The sequence below is a fragment of the Apodemus sylvaticus genome, chromosome 20 (assembly GCF_947179515.1).
Source record: "Apodemus sylvaticus chromosome 20, mApoSyl1.1, whole genome shotgun sequence".
In the NCBI taxonomy this organism is placed as follows: domain Eukaryota; kingdom Metazoa; phylum Chordata; class Mammalia; order Rodentia; family Muridae; genus Apodemus; species Apodemus sylvaticus.
The window spans coordinates 61,401,833-61,419,559 of NC_067491.1; the positions used below are offsets into that span (position 1 = coordinate 61,401,833).

General features: G+C 38.6%; 1 pseudogene; it reads right to left on the reverse strand.

Moving 5' to 3' along the window:
• Nucleotides 1-16,499: 16,499 nt before the first annotated feature.
• LOC127671111 (vomeronasal type-2 receptor 116-like) overlaps nt 16,500-17,727 on the reverse strand; it is a 40,527-nt pseudogene continuing 39,299 nt past the window's right edge.

Genomic DNA, 17,727 nt, shown 5'->3' on the forward strand with positions numbered 1-17,727 from the left:
AGACAGCCTTGTCTAGTTCTTGATTTTAGAGGGATTGCTTCAAGTTTCTCTCCATTTAGTTTGATGTTGGCTACTGCTTTGCTGTGTATTGCTTTTCTGTTATCAGGTATGGTCCTTGAATTTATGATCTTTCCAAGACTTTTATCATAAAGGGTATTGGATTTTGTCAAATACTTTCTCTGCATCTAATGAAATGGTCATGTGATTTTTTTTCTTTGAGTTTTTTTATATAGTGGATTACCTGTATTATGAAGGAGTGATGGATTGTGTCAAATACTTTATCAGCATCTAATGAAGTGATAATGTGTTTTTTCCTTTGAGTTCCTTCATATAGTGGATTACATTGATAGATTTTTGTATATTGAACCATCCCTGCATCCCTGTGACGAAGCCTACTTGATCATGGTGGATGGTTGCTTTGATGTTTACTTGGATTCTAAAAGGAAAACTCCAAAACAAGGAAGGTTCCTTCACCAATGAGAAAAGAAGATAAGAGTTATCTCAGAACAAAATAATCAAAAGGAGGGAATCACGTGCATATAATGCCATCTACAACAACAAACATAACAGGAACTAAAATATTCCATCCTTAGTATTTCTCAATATCAACAGGCTCAATTCCCCAATAAACAGACATATGCTAACAGACTGGACATGCAAAACGGATCTAGCATTTTGCTGCATATAAGAAACACACCCCCAATGACAAAGGTAAACATTACCTCAGAGTTAAAGGCTTGAAGCAAGTCTTCCAAGCAAACAGTCCCAAAAAACAAGCAAGAGTTGTCATTCTAATAGCTAATAGACTTTCAACCAAAAATTTTCAAGGGAGATGGCAAACGACACTTCATATTAATCAAAGGAAAAATCAACCAAGAGAAAGTCTCAATTCTGAACTTCTGTGCCACAAATGTAAGTGTATCCACATTCATAAGAGGTGACTTTAATGAAGTTGAAAACACACCTTGAATCACACACAGTAATAGTGGAAGACCTCAACACCCCATTCTCACCAAAGGACAGAGTATTGAAACAGAAACTAAACAGAGACACAGTGACACTAATAGAGGTTATGACTCAAATGCATCTAACAAATATATATAGAACAGTTTACACTACCACAAAAGAATATACCTTCTTCTCCATACCTTATATTACCTTTTCTAAAATTAGCCATATAATCGGTTACAAAACAAGCTTCAACAGGTACTAGAAGATTGAAATAATCCTGTGCATTTTATGAGATTATCACAGATTAAGGCTAGATTTCAAAAACAACACAAAACTCCCAGAAAACCCATGTACTTATGGAAATTGAACAACTCTCTATTCAATGATAACTTCATCAGGGAAGAAGTAAAGAAAGAAATGAATAACATTTTAGAATTCAATGAAAATGAAGGCACAACAACCCCAACTTATGAGACAGTGAAAGCAGGGCAAAGAGGAAAATTCATAGCACATAGGGCCCTAGTAAAGAAACTAGAGAGATCTTACACTAACACACTAACACACTAACACACTAACAGCACACCTGAAAGCCCCACAACCTAAAGAAACAAACACACCCAAGAGGAGGAGAGGGTAAGAAATTGTCAAGCTCAGAACCAAAATCAAATATGTAGAAACAAAGAGAATAATACAAATAAAGAAACCAAAAGCTGTTCCTTTAAAAAAAATCAACATTATAGATAAATCCCCTAGCCAAACTAAGTAAAGGGCCCAGAGACAGAATCTAAATGAACAAAATCAGAAATTAAAAAGGGGACATAACAAAAGAAGCTGAAAAATTAAAAAAAAATCATATCTTTGTACAAAAGCCTATACTCAACAAAACTGGAAAATCTAAATGAAATGGATGATTTCCTAGACAGATAACATGCACCAAAATAAAATTGGCATCAGGTACACCATCAAATCACATATCATCTAAGGAAATTGAAAAATTAAACTTCTGGAGTCTGGAGGCCTCTGGCAGTAGCCCTCAGATCTCTCTGCTTCCGGATCCAGATCCGCCTGGGCGGCAACACCTCATCTCCAGGTCCTGTAAGAGGCAAGACGGGCTTCCGGGCAGCCAGAGGAGAGAAGTCGGTGTGCTCTGGTGAATACAGGGAGCCCCAGCAGGAGCCTTCAGGTGCCTGCTTCGAGATCTGAACAGCCTGGGCCACAGCACTCTGTCTCCAGGAAGTGCATAAGACCTGGTGTGCACCCAGAGGCAGTCTGGGAGCTCACAGCACAGCTTGCTCCTGTGAGACAGAGCTTAGGCTCCAGTCCGGAGGCCTCTGGCAGGAGCACTCAGACCTCTCCGCTTCCGGATCCAGATCAGCCTAGGCGGCAACACCACATCTCCAGGTCCTGCAAGAGGCAAGAGGGGCTTCCGGGCCCACAGCGGGGAGAAGTCAGTGTGCTCCAGTGAATCCAGCAGGCCTCAGCGGGAGCCTTCAGGTGTCTGCTTCGGGATCTGAACAGCCTGGGCATCAGCACCCTGTCTCCAGGCAGTGCAGGAGGTAAGCAGTTCACCAGAGGCCACCTGGGAAGGGGCAGCTTGCACTGGTGAGTCCAACATTGACAAGACCAACTAACACCAGTGAGAACTAGATGGCAAAAGGCAAATGCAGCAATGCCAATAATAGAAATCAAGGCAATATGGCAACATCTGAACCCAATTCTCCTTTACCAGCATGGCCTGGATACACCATCACACCAGTAAAACAAGATTTGGATTTAAAATCACTGGTCATGATGCTGGTACAGGAACACATGAAGGACATACATAAAGAAATTCAGGAGAAAATGGATCAAAAGTTAGAAGCCCTTGCAAGGGAAACACAAAAATCATTGAAAGAAATCCAGGAGAATACAAAAGCCAATAATGAGGAAACACAAAAAAACACTTAAAGAAATACAGGAGAACTTTGGTCAAGAGGCTGAGGTCATGAAAGAGGAAACAAAAAAATCTCTTAAGGAATTACAGGAAAGCACAAACAAGCAACTGAAGGAGCAAAGCAAAACCATCCAGGATCGAAAATCAGAAGTAGAAACAACTAAGAAAACTCAAAGGGAGACAACTTTGGAGATACAAAACCTTGGGAAGAAATCGGTGGACATAGATGCAAATATCAACAACAGAATACAAGAGATAGAAGAAAGAATCTCAGATGCTGAAGATACCATAGAAACCATGGACTCAACAGTTAAAGAAAATGCAAAAAGCAAAAAGCTTGTAACCCAAAATATCCAGGAAAATCCAGGACACAATGAGAAGACCAAACCTAAGGATTATAGGCATAGATGAGAGTGAAGATTTACAACTTAAAGGGCCAGCAAATATCTTCAATAAAATTATGGAAGAAAACTTCCCTAACCTAAAGAGAGAGATGCCCATGAATATACAAGAAGCCTACAGAACTCCAAACACACTGGACCATAACAGAAATACTTCCTGTCACATAATAATCAAAACATCATATGTACTAAACAAAGAAAGAATATTAAAGGCAGTAAGAGAAAAAGGCAAAGTAACATATAAAGGAAGACCTATCAGAATCACAGCAGACTTTTCATCTGAGACTATGAAGGCTAGAAGATCCTGGGCAGATCTCATGCAGACCCTAAGAGAACACAAATGCCAGCCAAAACTACTATATCCAGCAAAACTCTCAATCACCATAGATGGAGAAACAAAGATATTCCATGACAAAACCAAGTTTACCCAATATCTATCCACAAACCCAGCCCAACAAAGGAAAATAGGAGGAAAACACCAATACAAGGAGGGAAACTTCACCCTGGAAAAAGCAAGATAGCAACCTTTCATCAAACCCAAAAGAGGTTAACCAATCAAATTTAAAAAATAACGTCAAAAATGACAAGAAGTAACAATCAGTATTCCTTAATATCTCTTAACATCAATGGACTCAATGCCCCAATAAAAAGACATAGACTAACTGACTGGACACGTAAACAGGACCCTACATTTTGCTGCTTACAGGAAACACACCTAAGGGTCAAAGACAAGCACTACCTTAGAGTAAAAGGCTGAAAGACAATTTTACAAGCAAATGGTCTCAGGAAACAAGCTGGAGTAGCCATTTTAATATCAGATAAAATTGACTTTCAACCCAAAGTCATCAAAAGAGACTCTGAGGGACTCTTCTTGCTGATCAAAGGAAAAATACAACAAGAAGAACCCTCAATCCTGAACATCTATGCTCCAAATGCAAGGACACCCTCTTTCCTAAAAGAAACTTTATTAAAGCTCAAAGCACACATTGCACCTAACACAGTAATTGTGGGCGACTTCAACACTGCACTTTCCTCAATGGACCGATCAGGAAAACAGAAACTAAACAGGAACACAATGAAACTAATTGAAGCTTTGGACCAACTAACTTTAACAGATATATATAGAACATTCTATCCTAAAGCAAAAGAGTATACCTTTTTCTCAGCACCTCATGGTACCTTCTCCAAAACTGACCATATATTTGGTCACAAGACAGACCTCAACAAATATAAGAAGATCGAACTAATCCCATGCCTCCTATCAGACCACTATGGAGTAAAAGTGGTCTTCAATAGCAACAAAAATAACAGAAAACCCACATACACATGGAAACTGAACAATATTCTACTCAATGATACCTTGGTCAAGGAAGAAATAAAGAAAGAAATTAAAGACTTTTTAGAACTCAATGAAAATGAAAACACAACATACATAAATCTATGGTGCACAATGAAGGCAGTGCTAAGAGGAAAACTCATAGCCCTGAGTGCCTCCAAAAAGAAAATGGAGAGAGCATACATAACCAGCTTAATGACACACCTGAAAGCCCTGGAACAAAAAGAAGCTATTTCACCCAGGAGGAGTAGAAGGCAGGAAATCATCAAACTCAGGGCCGAAATCAATCAAGTAGAAACAAAGAGAACCATACAAAGAATCAACGAGTCCAGGAGCTGGTTCTTTGAGAAAATCCACAAGATAGATAAACCCTTAGCCAGACTGACCAAAGGGCACAGAGAAAGTATCCAAATTAACAAACTTAGAAATGAAAAGGGAGATATAACAATGGAAACTGAGGAAATCCAAAAATCATCAGATCCTACTACAAGAGCCTGTACTCGACACAACTGGAGAATCTGGAGGAAATGGACAATTTCCTAGACAGATACCAAATACCAGAATTAATTCAGGACCAAATAGATCATCTAAACAGTCCCATAATGCCTAAAGAAATAGAAGGAGTCATAGAAAGTCTTCCAACCAAAAAAAGCACAGGACCAGATGGTTTCAGTGCAGAATTCTAACAGACCTTCAAAGAAGACTTAACACCAATACTCTTCAAACTATTCCAAAAAATAGAAACAGAAGGAAAACTACCCAATTCCTTCTACGAAGCCACAATTACGCTGATACCAAAACCATACAAAGATCCAACAAAGAAAGAGAACTTCAGACCAATTTCCCTTATGAACATCGATGCAAAAATACTCAATAAAATTCTTGCCAACCGAATCCAAGAACACATCAAAACGATCATCCGCCATGATCAAGTAGGCTTTATCCCGGGCATGCAGGATTGGTTCAATATACGGAAATCCATCAATGCAATCCACTACATAAACAAACTCAAAGAAAAAAACCACATGGACATTTCATTGGATGCTGAAAAAGCATTTGACAAAATTCAGCATCCTTTCATGCTTAAAGTCTTGAAAAGAACAGGAATTCAAGGCCCATACCTAAACATAGTAAAAGCAATATACAGCAAACCGGTAGCCAGCATCAAACTAAATGGAGAGAAACTTGAAGCAATCCCACTAAAATCAGGGACTAGACAGGGCTGCCCCCTTTCTCCTTATCTTTTCAATATTGTACTTGAGGTTCTAGCTCGTACAATTTGACAACATAAGGAGGTCAAAGGGATACAAATTGGAAAGGAAGAAGTCAAACTATCATTATTTGCAGATGACATGATAGTCTACCTAAGTGACCCAAAAAACTCCACTAGAGAACTCCTACAGCTGAAAAACAACTTCAGCAAAGTGGCAGGTTATAAAATCAACTCAAGCAAATCAGTGGCCTTCTTATACTCAGAGGATAAGCAGGCTGAGAAAGAAATTAGGGAAATGAACCCCTTCACAATAACCACAAACAGTATAAAGTATCTTGGGGTGACTCTTACCAAACATGTGAAAGATCTGTATGACAAGAACTTCAAGACTCTGAAGAAGGAAATGGAAGAAGACCTCAAAAATGGGAAAACCTCCCATGCTCATGGATCAGTAGAATCAATATAGTTAAAATGGCCATTTTGCCAAAAGCAATATACAGATTCAATGCAATACCCATCAAAATCCCAACTCAATTCTTCACAGAGTTAGAAAGAGCAATTATCAAATTCATCTGGAATAACAAAAAACCCAGGATAGCTAAAACTATTCCCAGCAACAAAAGAAATTCTGGGGGAATCACTATCCCTGACCTCAAGCAATACTACAGAGGAATAGTGTTAAAAACTGCATGGTATTGGTACAGTGACAGGCAGGAGGATCAATGGAACAGGATTGAAGTTCCAGAAATGAACCCACACACCTATGGCCACTTGATCCTTGACAAAGAGGCTGAAAACATCCAATGGAAAAAAAGATAGCCTTTTCAACAAATAGTGCTGGTTCAAATGGAGGTCAGCATGCAGAAGAATGCGAATTGATCCAACCTTGTCTCCTTGTACTAAGCTCAAATCCAAATGGATCAAGGACCTCCACATAAAGCCAGACACTCTGAAGCTAATAGAAAAGAAACTGGGGAAGACCCTTGAGGACATCGGTACAGGGAGAAAGTTTCTGAACAGAATACTGATAGCGTATGCTCTAAGAGCAAGAATTGACAAATGGTACCTCATAAAATTACAAAGTTTCTGAAAGGCAAAGGACACCAGCAAAAGGACAAATCGGCAACCAACAAATTGGGAAAAGATCTTCACCAATCCTACATCAGATAGAGGGCTAATATCCAATATATATAAAGAACTCAAGAATTTAGACTCCAGAAAACCAAACAACCATATTTAAAAATGGGGTACAGAGTTAAACAAAGAATTCTCACCTGAAGAACTTCGGATGGCAGAGAAGCATCTTAAAAAATGCTCAACTTCATTAGTCATTAGGGAAATGCAAATCAAAACAACCCTGAGATTCCACCTTTCACCAGTCAGAATGGCAAAGGTTAAAAATTCAGGAGACAGCAGGTGTTGGAGAGGGTGTGGAGAAAGAGGAACACTCCTCCACTGCTGGTGGGGTTGCAAATTGGTACAACCACTCTGGAAATCAGTCTGGCGGTTCCTCTGAAAACTGGGCACCTCACTTCCAGAAGATCCTGCTATACCACTCCTGGGCATATACCCAGAGGATTCCCCACCATGTAATAAGGATACATGCTCTACTATGTTCATAGCAGCCCTATTTATAATTGCCACATGCTGGAAAGAACCCAGATATCCCTCAACAGAAGAGTGGATGCAAAAGATATGGTATATCTACACAATGCACTACTATTCAGCCATTAGAAACAATGAATTCATAAAATTCTTAGGCAAATGGATGGCGCTAAAGAACATCATACTAAGTGAGGTACCCAGACTCAAAAGGTGATTCATGGTATGCACTCACTAATAAGTGGATATTAACCTAGAAAACTGGAATACCCAAAACATAATCCACACATCAAATGAGGTACAAGAAGAAAGGAAGAGTGGCCCCCTGTTCTGGAAAGACTCAGTGAAGCAGTATTGGGCAAAACCAGAACGGGGAAGTGGGAAGGGGTTGGTGGGAGGACAGGGGGAGAGAAGGGGGCTTGCAGGACTTTCGGGAGTGGCGGGCTAGAAAAGGGGAAATCACTTGAAATGTAAATAAATTATATCAAATAAAAAAAATTAAAAAAAAAGAAAAGGGGAAATCATTTGAAATGTAAATAAAAAATATATCAAATAAAAAAAAAACTTAAAAAAAATTAATTTTCCCAACCAAAAACCGCTCAGGGCCCAGATGGCTTTAGTGTAGAATTCTACCACACTTTCAAAGAAGACATAAAAATAATACTCCTGAAATTATTTCTTAAGGCAAACGCAGAAAAAAACACAACCTTGTTCATTTTATGATTCCATAATTACTCTGATACCTAAACCACACAGATACCCAACAAAGAAAGACAACTTCAGTCCAATTTCCCTTATGAATGTCAATGAAAAAATACTCAATATAATTCTAGGAAGCTGAATACAAGAACACAGGGATAAAAGGTTGATTCAATATGTGAAAATACATTAACCTAATCAAGTATGTAAACTTTCTAAATGAAAAAAATCACATGATCATATCATTAGATGTTGAAAAAGCATTTGACAAAATCAACACAACCTCATGTTAAAATAATGGAGAGAACCGGAATTCAAGGCACATACCTAAACAAAATAAATGTAACATATAGCAAACCAACAGCCAATATCAAATTAATGGAGAGAAATTTGAAGCAATTCAACCATAATCAGGAAAAGGACAATGATGCCAACTCTCTCCATATCTCTTTAATATAGTAATTGAAGGTGTAGCCCGAGAACTACAACAACCAAAGGAAATCAAAGGGATACAAATTGGCAAGAATTCAAGGTATCACTATTTGCAAATGATATGATAGTATATGTAAGCATCCACAAAACTTCTACCTGAGAACTAGTACAACTTATAACCAACTTTAGCAAAGTGTCCAGATACAAAATTAACTCCAAAAAATCAGTATCCTTCCTTTAGACAAATGATCAACGGGCTGAAAAAGAAATAATCAAAATAATGCCCTTCACAATCGTCACAAATTATATAAAATATCTTCATGTAACTCTAACCAAACAAGTGAAAGATCTGTATGTCCAGAACTTCTAGTCTTTCATGAAGGAAATCTAAAAAGACCTCAGAAAATGGAGTCATCCCCCATGCTCATGGATTGATAGTTTAAACATAGTAAAAATGACCATCCTACCAAAAGTATTGTAAAGGTTCATTTCAATCCACATCAAAATTCAAACAAAATTCATCAAAGACATGGAAATAGCAATTCTAAATTTCATATGGAAAAACAAACCTGCCAGGATAGCAAAAACAATTCTTAACAATAAAAGAATGTGTGGGGCAATCACTACCCATGATCTAAAACTATACTACAGATCAATAGTGATAAAAACTGCATGGTATTGGTACATCACAGACAGGTTGATCAATGAAACAGAATGGAAAACTAAGAAATATAACTACACGCTTATGCACACTTCATCTTTGACAAAGAAGTAAAAAATATACAATGGATAAAGGAAAGCATCTTCAATAAATTGTGCTGGTCTAACTGGCAGTTGGTATGTAGAAAGATGAATGTACATACATATTTGTCACATTGCACAAAGCTCAACTACAAGTGGATCAAGGACCTCAAAATAAAACTAGGTACACAGAATCTAATATAAGAGGAAGTGGAAAAGATCCTCAAACACATTGGCACAGAACAAAATTTCCTAAACAGAACTCCAATGGTTCAGATTCTAAGATCAAGAATTGATAAATGGGACCTAACGAAACTGAAAAACCTCTGCAAGTCAAAGTACATAGTCAATAGGAAAAATCAGAAACCTACAAATTGGGGAAAACAATCTTCACTAACTCCAAATCTGATTTCCAGAGTGGTTGTACCAATTTGCAACCCCACCAGCAGTGGAGGAGTGTTCCTCTTTCTCCATACCCTCTCCAACACCTGCTGTCTCCTGAATTTTTAATCTTAGCCATTCTGACTGGTGTAAGATGAAATCTTAGGGTTGTTTTGATTTGCATTTCCCTAATGAACAACCACTCTGGAAATCAGTCTGGCGGTTCCTCTGAAAACTGGGCACCTCACTTCCAGAAGATCCTGCTATACCACTCCTGGGCATATACCCAGAAGACTCCCCACCATGTAATAAGGATACATGTTCTACTATGTTCATAGCAGCCCTATTTATAATTGCCAGATGCTGGAAAGAACCCAGGTATCCCTCAACAGAAGAGTGGATGCAAAAAATGTGGTATATCTACACAATGGAGTACTATTCAGCCATTAGAAACAATGAATTCATGAAATTCTTAGGCAAATGGATTGAGCTAGAGAATATCATACTAAGTGAGGTAACCCAGGCTCAAAAGGTGAATCATGGTATGCACTCACTAATAAGTGGTTATTAACCTAGAAAACGGGAATATTCAAAACATAATCCACACATCAAATGAGATACAAGAAGAAAGGAGGAGTGGCCCCTGGTTCTGGAAAGACTCAGTGAAACAGTATTCGGCAAAACCAGAACGGGGAAGTGGGAAGGGGTGGGAGGGAAGACAGGGGAAGAGAAGGGGGCTTATGGGACTTTCAGGGAGTGGGGGGGGGGGCTAGAAAAGGGGAAATCATTTGAAATGTAAATAAATTATATCGAATTAAAAAAAAAAGAACTCAAGAAGCTAACTTCCAACAAAAGCAAACAACACAATAAAAAAAAAATTTCGGGTATAGAACTAAAGAGAATTTACAACAGAGGAATTTTGAATGACAGATAAGCACTTTAAGCACTTAAACAAAAGTTCAAATTCCTTAGTGATCAGGGAAATGCAATTCTTAATGGCCTTGCAATTCTACCTTACACCATTCACAAAGGCTAGGAAAAAAACTCAGTGGACAGTACCTGTTGGTGAGAACTTGGAGAGAGAGGAACACTCCTGGTTGCTGGTGGGCTTGCAAACTGAAAGAACTACTCTGGAAATCAATCTGGAGGTTCCTCAGAAAATTGGAAATAGATGTACCTGAAGACACAGCTATCCTACTCCTGGGCATACACCCTAAAGGTACCTGACTATGCCACAGAGCACGGGCATCACTGTGTTCATAGTGCCCTTATTTCTGATAGCCAGAAGCTGGAACCAACACAGATGTCCTACACCAACAGAATAGAAACAGAAAATATGGTTCATTTACACAATGGAATACTCTTCAGCTATTAAGAATGAGGGCATCATGAGTTTTGCAAGCAAATGAATGGAACAGGGAAATATCACATTGAGTGAGGTATCTCATACCCAAAAAGACATGAATGGCATGTACTCACTAATAAGCAGATATTAGCCAAAAATATACAGAATTCCCAGGATACAATCCAGAGAACTCAAGTTTAAGAAGCCAAAGGGCCCAAGTGAAGATGCTTCATTTTCGTTTTTATTTTTTTCTTTCTTTTTTATTTTTTTATTTTATTTTATTATTATTATTTATTTTTTTTTTTTTTGGTTTTTTGAGACAGGGTGTCTCTGTGTATCCATGGCTGTCCTGGAACTCACTCTGTAGACCAGGCTGGCCTCGAACTAAAAAATCTGCCTGCCTTTGCCTCCGAAGTGCTGGGATTACAGGCGTGCACCACCACCACTGGACTTCAGATGCTTCATTTTCACTCAGGAGGGAGAAGAAAGCAGAGGACAGAGGGACAAAGTGAACTGGGTAGAAGAGTTGGGGGGGGTGTTCAGGGAAAAGGGAAACATAATCAGATATTGTGGGGTGGGAGGAGCAGGAGTGAAGCCAGAGTGCCAGCATAATGAATGGAAATATGCAATCTCAGGAGCTAGGTTGGGAGACCCTCTAGAACATACCAGAGACCTGAGCCTTGAGCGAGTCTCAAGACACAAAGGAAAGGACCTTAGATGAAATGCCAAAATGTGGGAAGAGGGAAGTTTTAGAATCTACCTCTTGGGGGGCTGGAGAGATGGCTCAGTGGTTAAGAGCACTGACTGTTCCTCTGACAGTCCTGAGTTCAAATCCCAGTAACCACATGGTGGCTCACAACCATCCATAATGAGAACCAACGTCCTCTTCTGGTGTGTCTGAAGACAGCTATAGTGAACTTACATATAATAAATAAATAAATCTTTAAAAAAAAAGACTCCAGAATTTCTTTTCTTGCTGAGAATAGTTTTAGCTATCCAGTGTTTTTTGTTATTCCAGATAATTTGAGAATTGCTCTTTCTAACTCTGTGAAGAATTGAGTTGGGATTTTGATGGGTATTGCATTGAATCTGTAGACTGCTTTTGGCAGAATGGCCATTTTAACTATATTGATCCTGCCGATCCATGAGCATGGGAGGTTTTCCCATTTTTTGAGGTCTTCTTCCATTTCCTTCTTCAGAGTCTTGAAGTTCTTGTCATACAGATCTTTCACATGTTTGGTAAGAGTCACCCCAAGATACTTTATACTGTTTGTGGCTATTGTGAAGGGGGTCATTTCTCTAATTTCTTTCTCAGCCTGCTTATCCTTTGAGTATAGGAAGGCCACTGATTTGCTGGAGTTGACTTTATAACCTCCTACTTTGCTGAAGTTGTTTATCAGCTGTAGGAGTTCTCTAGTGGTATTTTTTCGGTCACTTAGGTAGACTATCATGTCATCTGCAAATAATGATAGTTTGACTTCTTCCTTTCCAATTTGTATCCCTTTGACCCCCTTATGTTGTCTAATTGCCCGAGCTACTACCTAAAGTACAATATTCAAAAGATAAGGAGAAAGGGGGCAGCCCTGTCTAGTCCCTGATTTTAGTGGGATTGCTTCAAGTTTCTCTACATTTAGTTTGATGCTGGCTACCAGTTTGCTGTATATTGCTTTAATGATGTTTAGGTATGGGCCTTGAATTCACGTTCTTTCCAAGACTTTAAGCATGAAAGGATGCTGAATTTTGTCAAATGCTTTTTCAGCATCCAATGAAATGACCATGTGGTTTTTTTCTTTGAGTTTTTTTATGTAGTGGATTGCATTGATGGATTTCCGTATATTGAACCAACCCTGCATCCCTGGGATAAAGCCTATTTGATCATGGTGGATGATCGTTTTGATGTGTTCTTGGATTTGGTTGGCAAGAATTTTATTGAGTATTTTTGCATCGATGTTCATAAGGGAGATTGGTCTGAAGTTTTCTTTGTTTGTTGGATCTTTGTGTGGTTTTGGTATCAGCGTAATTGTGGCTTCGTAGAAGGAATTGGGTAGGGTTCCTTCTGTTTCTATTTTGTGGAATATTTTGAAGAGTATTGGTGTTAGGACTTCTTTGAAGGTCTGATAGAATTTTGCACTGAAACCATCTGGTCCTGTGCTTTTTGTAGTTGGAAGACTTTCTATGAGCCCTTCTATTTTAGGGGTTATGGGACTGTTTAGATGATATATTTGGTCCTGATTTACTTTTGGTCTTTGGTATCTGTCTAGGAAATTGTCTATTTCCTCCAAATTATCCAGTTGTGTTGAGTATAGGCTTTTGTAGTAGGATCTGATGATTTTTTGGATTTCCTCAGTTTCTGTTGTAATATCTCTCTTTTCATTTCTAATTTTGTTAATTTGGATACTTTGTGCTCTTTGGTCAGTCTGGCTAAGGGTTTATCTATCTTGTTGATTTTCTCAAAGAACAAGCTCCTGGACTCGTTGATTCTTTGTATGGTTCTCTTTGTTTCCACTTGATTGATTTAAGCAAAAAAAAAAAAAAAAAAAAAAGACTCTACCTCTGGTAGAAATACAGGGATCAAGTGGAGGCATAGGGTTGCTGTCCCACAGTGAAAAATGCTGACCCAGGATTGTTCCTGTCTGAAAGAACTGCAGGCACAAGAATGGAGAAGAGATTGAGAGAAAGAAGGTACCGTGACAAGTCCAAATTGGACCCCATCTGAAGGGGAGGCTCCAAGGCTGACAATATTATTGATCCTAAGATGCAGCTGAATGAGGGAAAGTCTGGAATAATTGAAGAGGAGTGCGACCCATAGGAAGACCAGTTGTCTCAATAAACCCGGATCCTCCAGATCTCTCAGACAATGAACTGCCAAGCAGGCATCATACACTAGGTGGCCCAAGGCTACACACACACACACACACACACACACACACACACACACGCACACACTAGGACTCACTGAAATGGCCTCACTGAGAGTAGACGCACCTATCACTTGAGAGACTTGAGGTCCCAGGACATGTGTAGGCCTGGTGGTGTGTGGTGGGGGGTGGGTTTGTTGGAGTTTGGGCCATTCCCTTGGAGAATGTGGTGGAGGAATGGGGTGAGGAAAGGTCAGAGGGCAAAGAGGGAAAGGGATAGAGACAGAACTGTAAAAATAAATTGGGGATTAGTAATAATACTGATAATAATACATAAAAAATATGAAGTACCATTGGTAGCTTTACCACTAGAACAAATAATCACAAAGAGACTTGCTAAGTACAATTTCTAATTATATCATAAAACAGATATGAGACTGAGTCTCAACCTTTCTAGGACATCTGTTAAATATCATGAAACTCTACATTCCATAAAGACCCTTAACTGTAAATATCTGTGTTTACAATTAAAATAATTAATATAAAAGAATTCTTTTAGTCTCTTTCCTTAGGTTGATTTGCCTTGTCCTAGTTCAGTGAGATGGGCTTTTTGTCTTATATGATTTGCTAGTATGTTTTGTTTTTATCTTATGGAATCCTATTCTTTTCTGATGAGAAACAGAAATGGAATAGATCCAGAAGGGATGAGAGTAGAGAGAAACTGGGAAGATTAAAGTGAGATAAAACGGTAATCAGGATATTTTGTTTAAGAAAAGAATCAATTTTTAACAAAAGGGATAAGTTGCCCATGGTTGGTGAATATGTGAGTTGGTAATAAATCTTTAAACTGAATTAAAGTACAGTAAATAAATGAGTCCGTGGTTATTATAGCTATTAATAGCAGTCTTTGGTTCAGAGAGAATAAAAAATATTCCCCTAAAAGATTTAGACTGCCAAAGCTGCTGATGGTTATCTAGACAAGTAGCTTTTAGTTGAAGACAGATAATTTTGGCTTCAAGGAAGATTTTATCAGTAGAAAAGGAAAAACATAAGGAGAAGAAGCAGAGAGGAAGGAGTGAAGGAAGGAAAGAAGGAAGAAGGAGGGAAGAAAACGAGAGTATACTGGAGTTAGTTTATTTTTTCTTGAAAGAAAAGAAAGATGCCTTTGAAGTTCTGAAATTACTATAAATTCAGTGAGAGCAGTGATTCTCAACCCTTGAGTCATGTCCCTTCTGTGTTCACAGGACTCTTCACAAGAGTCACCAAATACCTTTGAATCAGGAGATAATTATTTAATGATTCATAATGGTAGCAGAATTATTGTAATGAATTATCCATGAAAATAATATTATTATTGGAGCATCCAGAATATTTGGGAATATATTAAAGGGTCCCAGAGTTATAGAGCTTGTGAACTACAGATTTAAGATGGTCAAGCAAATTTTAATTCATGTTAGGAGCAAACCATTACCTTTGTGAGTTTTGGGCAAGTGGTCTGCTAACTTAGTCTGAAAAATGGGGGTTACATGCCCACATTTTGAATAGATTTTAAAAGTAAAGAATTCTAGGTGCTAAAAATTATGCATAATTTTTAGAGCACATTGTTTGTTTGCAAAGACTCAGGATTTAATCCACTGTTATCCTAATATGGTGTCAAGAAATAATTTTAGATTTTGAGATACACAAAATTTTCAAAATGTGTTGGGAAGTGTTTAAAGGACACTTTTCATAATTTTGGATAAGAAGGTAGAGAATAATGGTTAGAGTGATGTCACAATTAACTTATGGTTCTAGAGGTACAAGAATTTTATTGGTCAATATAATCATGTTACACATTGTACATAATGTGAAGCAGTGTCAGGGATTCGCCCACATGATGCTGACCGCAGACTCAGAGAAGTAATTGCTTATTTAGCTGGACAGACATCAAGATGGTTCACATTTAGCTATGCCATGTTTTCTGCTGATTGCTGTTTCAGGACTTCAGTTGAAATGAGAACAGTATTGAAAGATTTGAAAATGTGAAAATTTGTGAGGAATGTTGTGGTATGAAGTTTTATGTGGCAGACAAACTGTGTGAAATTCCTGTCATCTGAAATTGTTAGAAATCAATGCCACCAGAAAGACACTGCATAGTCAGCACTGGGAGAAATGAAAAGGTCCTTAAAGGAAAAAACACCACTGGTTGAAGTAATTAATATGATTTAGAAAAAGAATTTAGAGAAAAAGCCCCAGGACCATCACATGATTTGGTGAATAGAGTGTCCTTACTGCAAAATGTGAGAGATTTCAATAGGAAAAATTAATAATTTAGGTCAGTGGAAACAATAAGAGCTCATGCAATCATATCTCAATGTTATGATGGTTTTCAAAAGGATTTTCTAAAGTTATATTACAAATGTTTACTTATTTTGGGGACTGGAAATGCACTAGTCCAACTTCAGAAAATCGATTCCTTACTTCATCATGGGGTTCCAGGGAATTAAGCTCAGAATATAAGGTTTGGTGAGAAGAAGCCATACCCACAAACCATCACAGGAAAAAACATGTGATGGTCAGAACGGTAGAGATGCAGTGAAATTCAGTTTAGATGAAGAATCATGTGAACTATGTTTTAAGTAAATATTTGCCCCTGTGGTGTCTTTCATCCCTGGTATGAGGAAGTGTGTTTAATTCTGGTCTAAACAAAACAATGTAGCACTTAGGGACAAAGATTACAATTAGAATGCTTGCACTGGAAGTCAGGAGAGAGAACATTTCCATGGCTACCCTGACCTTCCCAGTGGTGCTGTGGTAGACAGGGAGGAATGTGACCCATACACTGCAGAACACAAGCATGCTGAAAGCCATGGACTTGGATTCATTAAATGTGTCAGGAAGGTTCCTGGACAAGAAAGCCATGAGGTAACTACCCAAGGCCATGACTCCCAGGTAGGCCAGAGCAGAGTGGAAGGCAACAGCTGAGCCCTTGTTGCAAAGAATGATGATGTGTCCCTGTTCAGAGTGAGCATCCATGTCAATAAATGGAGGGGATGTTCCCAGCCATATGCCAGAGAGAAGTACTTGTATCAGAGTGCAAGCTGGAATGACACACTTAGGGACCTGTGATATCTGCAACCATCTGATCTTTCTTCCTGGAGCTGTAATCTTGAAGGCCATAACTACAGTGATGGTTTTGGCCAACACAGTGGATAGAGTCACAGTGAACAGAAGTCCAAACACGTTCTGTTGCAGGATACATGTAGCTGTGTGTGGAAGACCAAGGAAGAGCAATGGACAGAGGAAACAGAGGGTCAGAGTGATGAGCAGGATGTAACTGAGAGATCTGTTATTGGCCTTCACTACTGGAGTGTCTCTGTGGTTTACAAAGACCCCAATAACAAGAGCTGTGAGAGTAGAAAATCCAAGGGACACGAGTGTGAGTCCCTTCCCCAAGGGATCATCATAGGCCAGAAAGGTGACAGTTTTCTCCAGGCAGTGTGTCTTCTCTGCATTTGTATAATGAGTTTCTGGACACTGCACACACTGATTCATACCTGGTAGAAATGAAGTTGATCAGGAATGCATGGTCAAGTTTCCTTTATCCTAATACATTTTATGCTTCAAACTCATTGGATTGTTATTACAACCATGTTCCTTTGTCACTTTTAGTATGGAGATATGAGTATTCTAAAGTGAATAATCACACAAGTTAAAGTTTATACTTCTTTCCAAAAACTACATGAAGAGTATCCTTTTCTGGAGAAAAGGGTATTTTTCACATTATACATTATAAATATATCACTGAGGAAACCATGCAGGAACTGAAGGTAGGATAAGGAGGTAAGAACTGAAG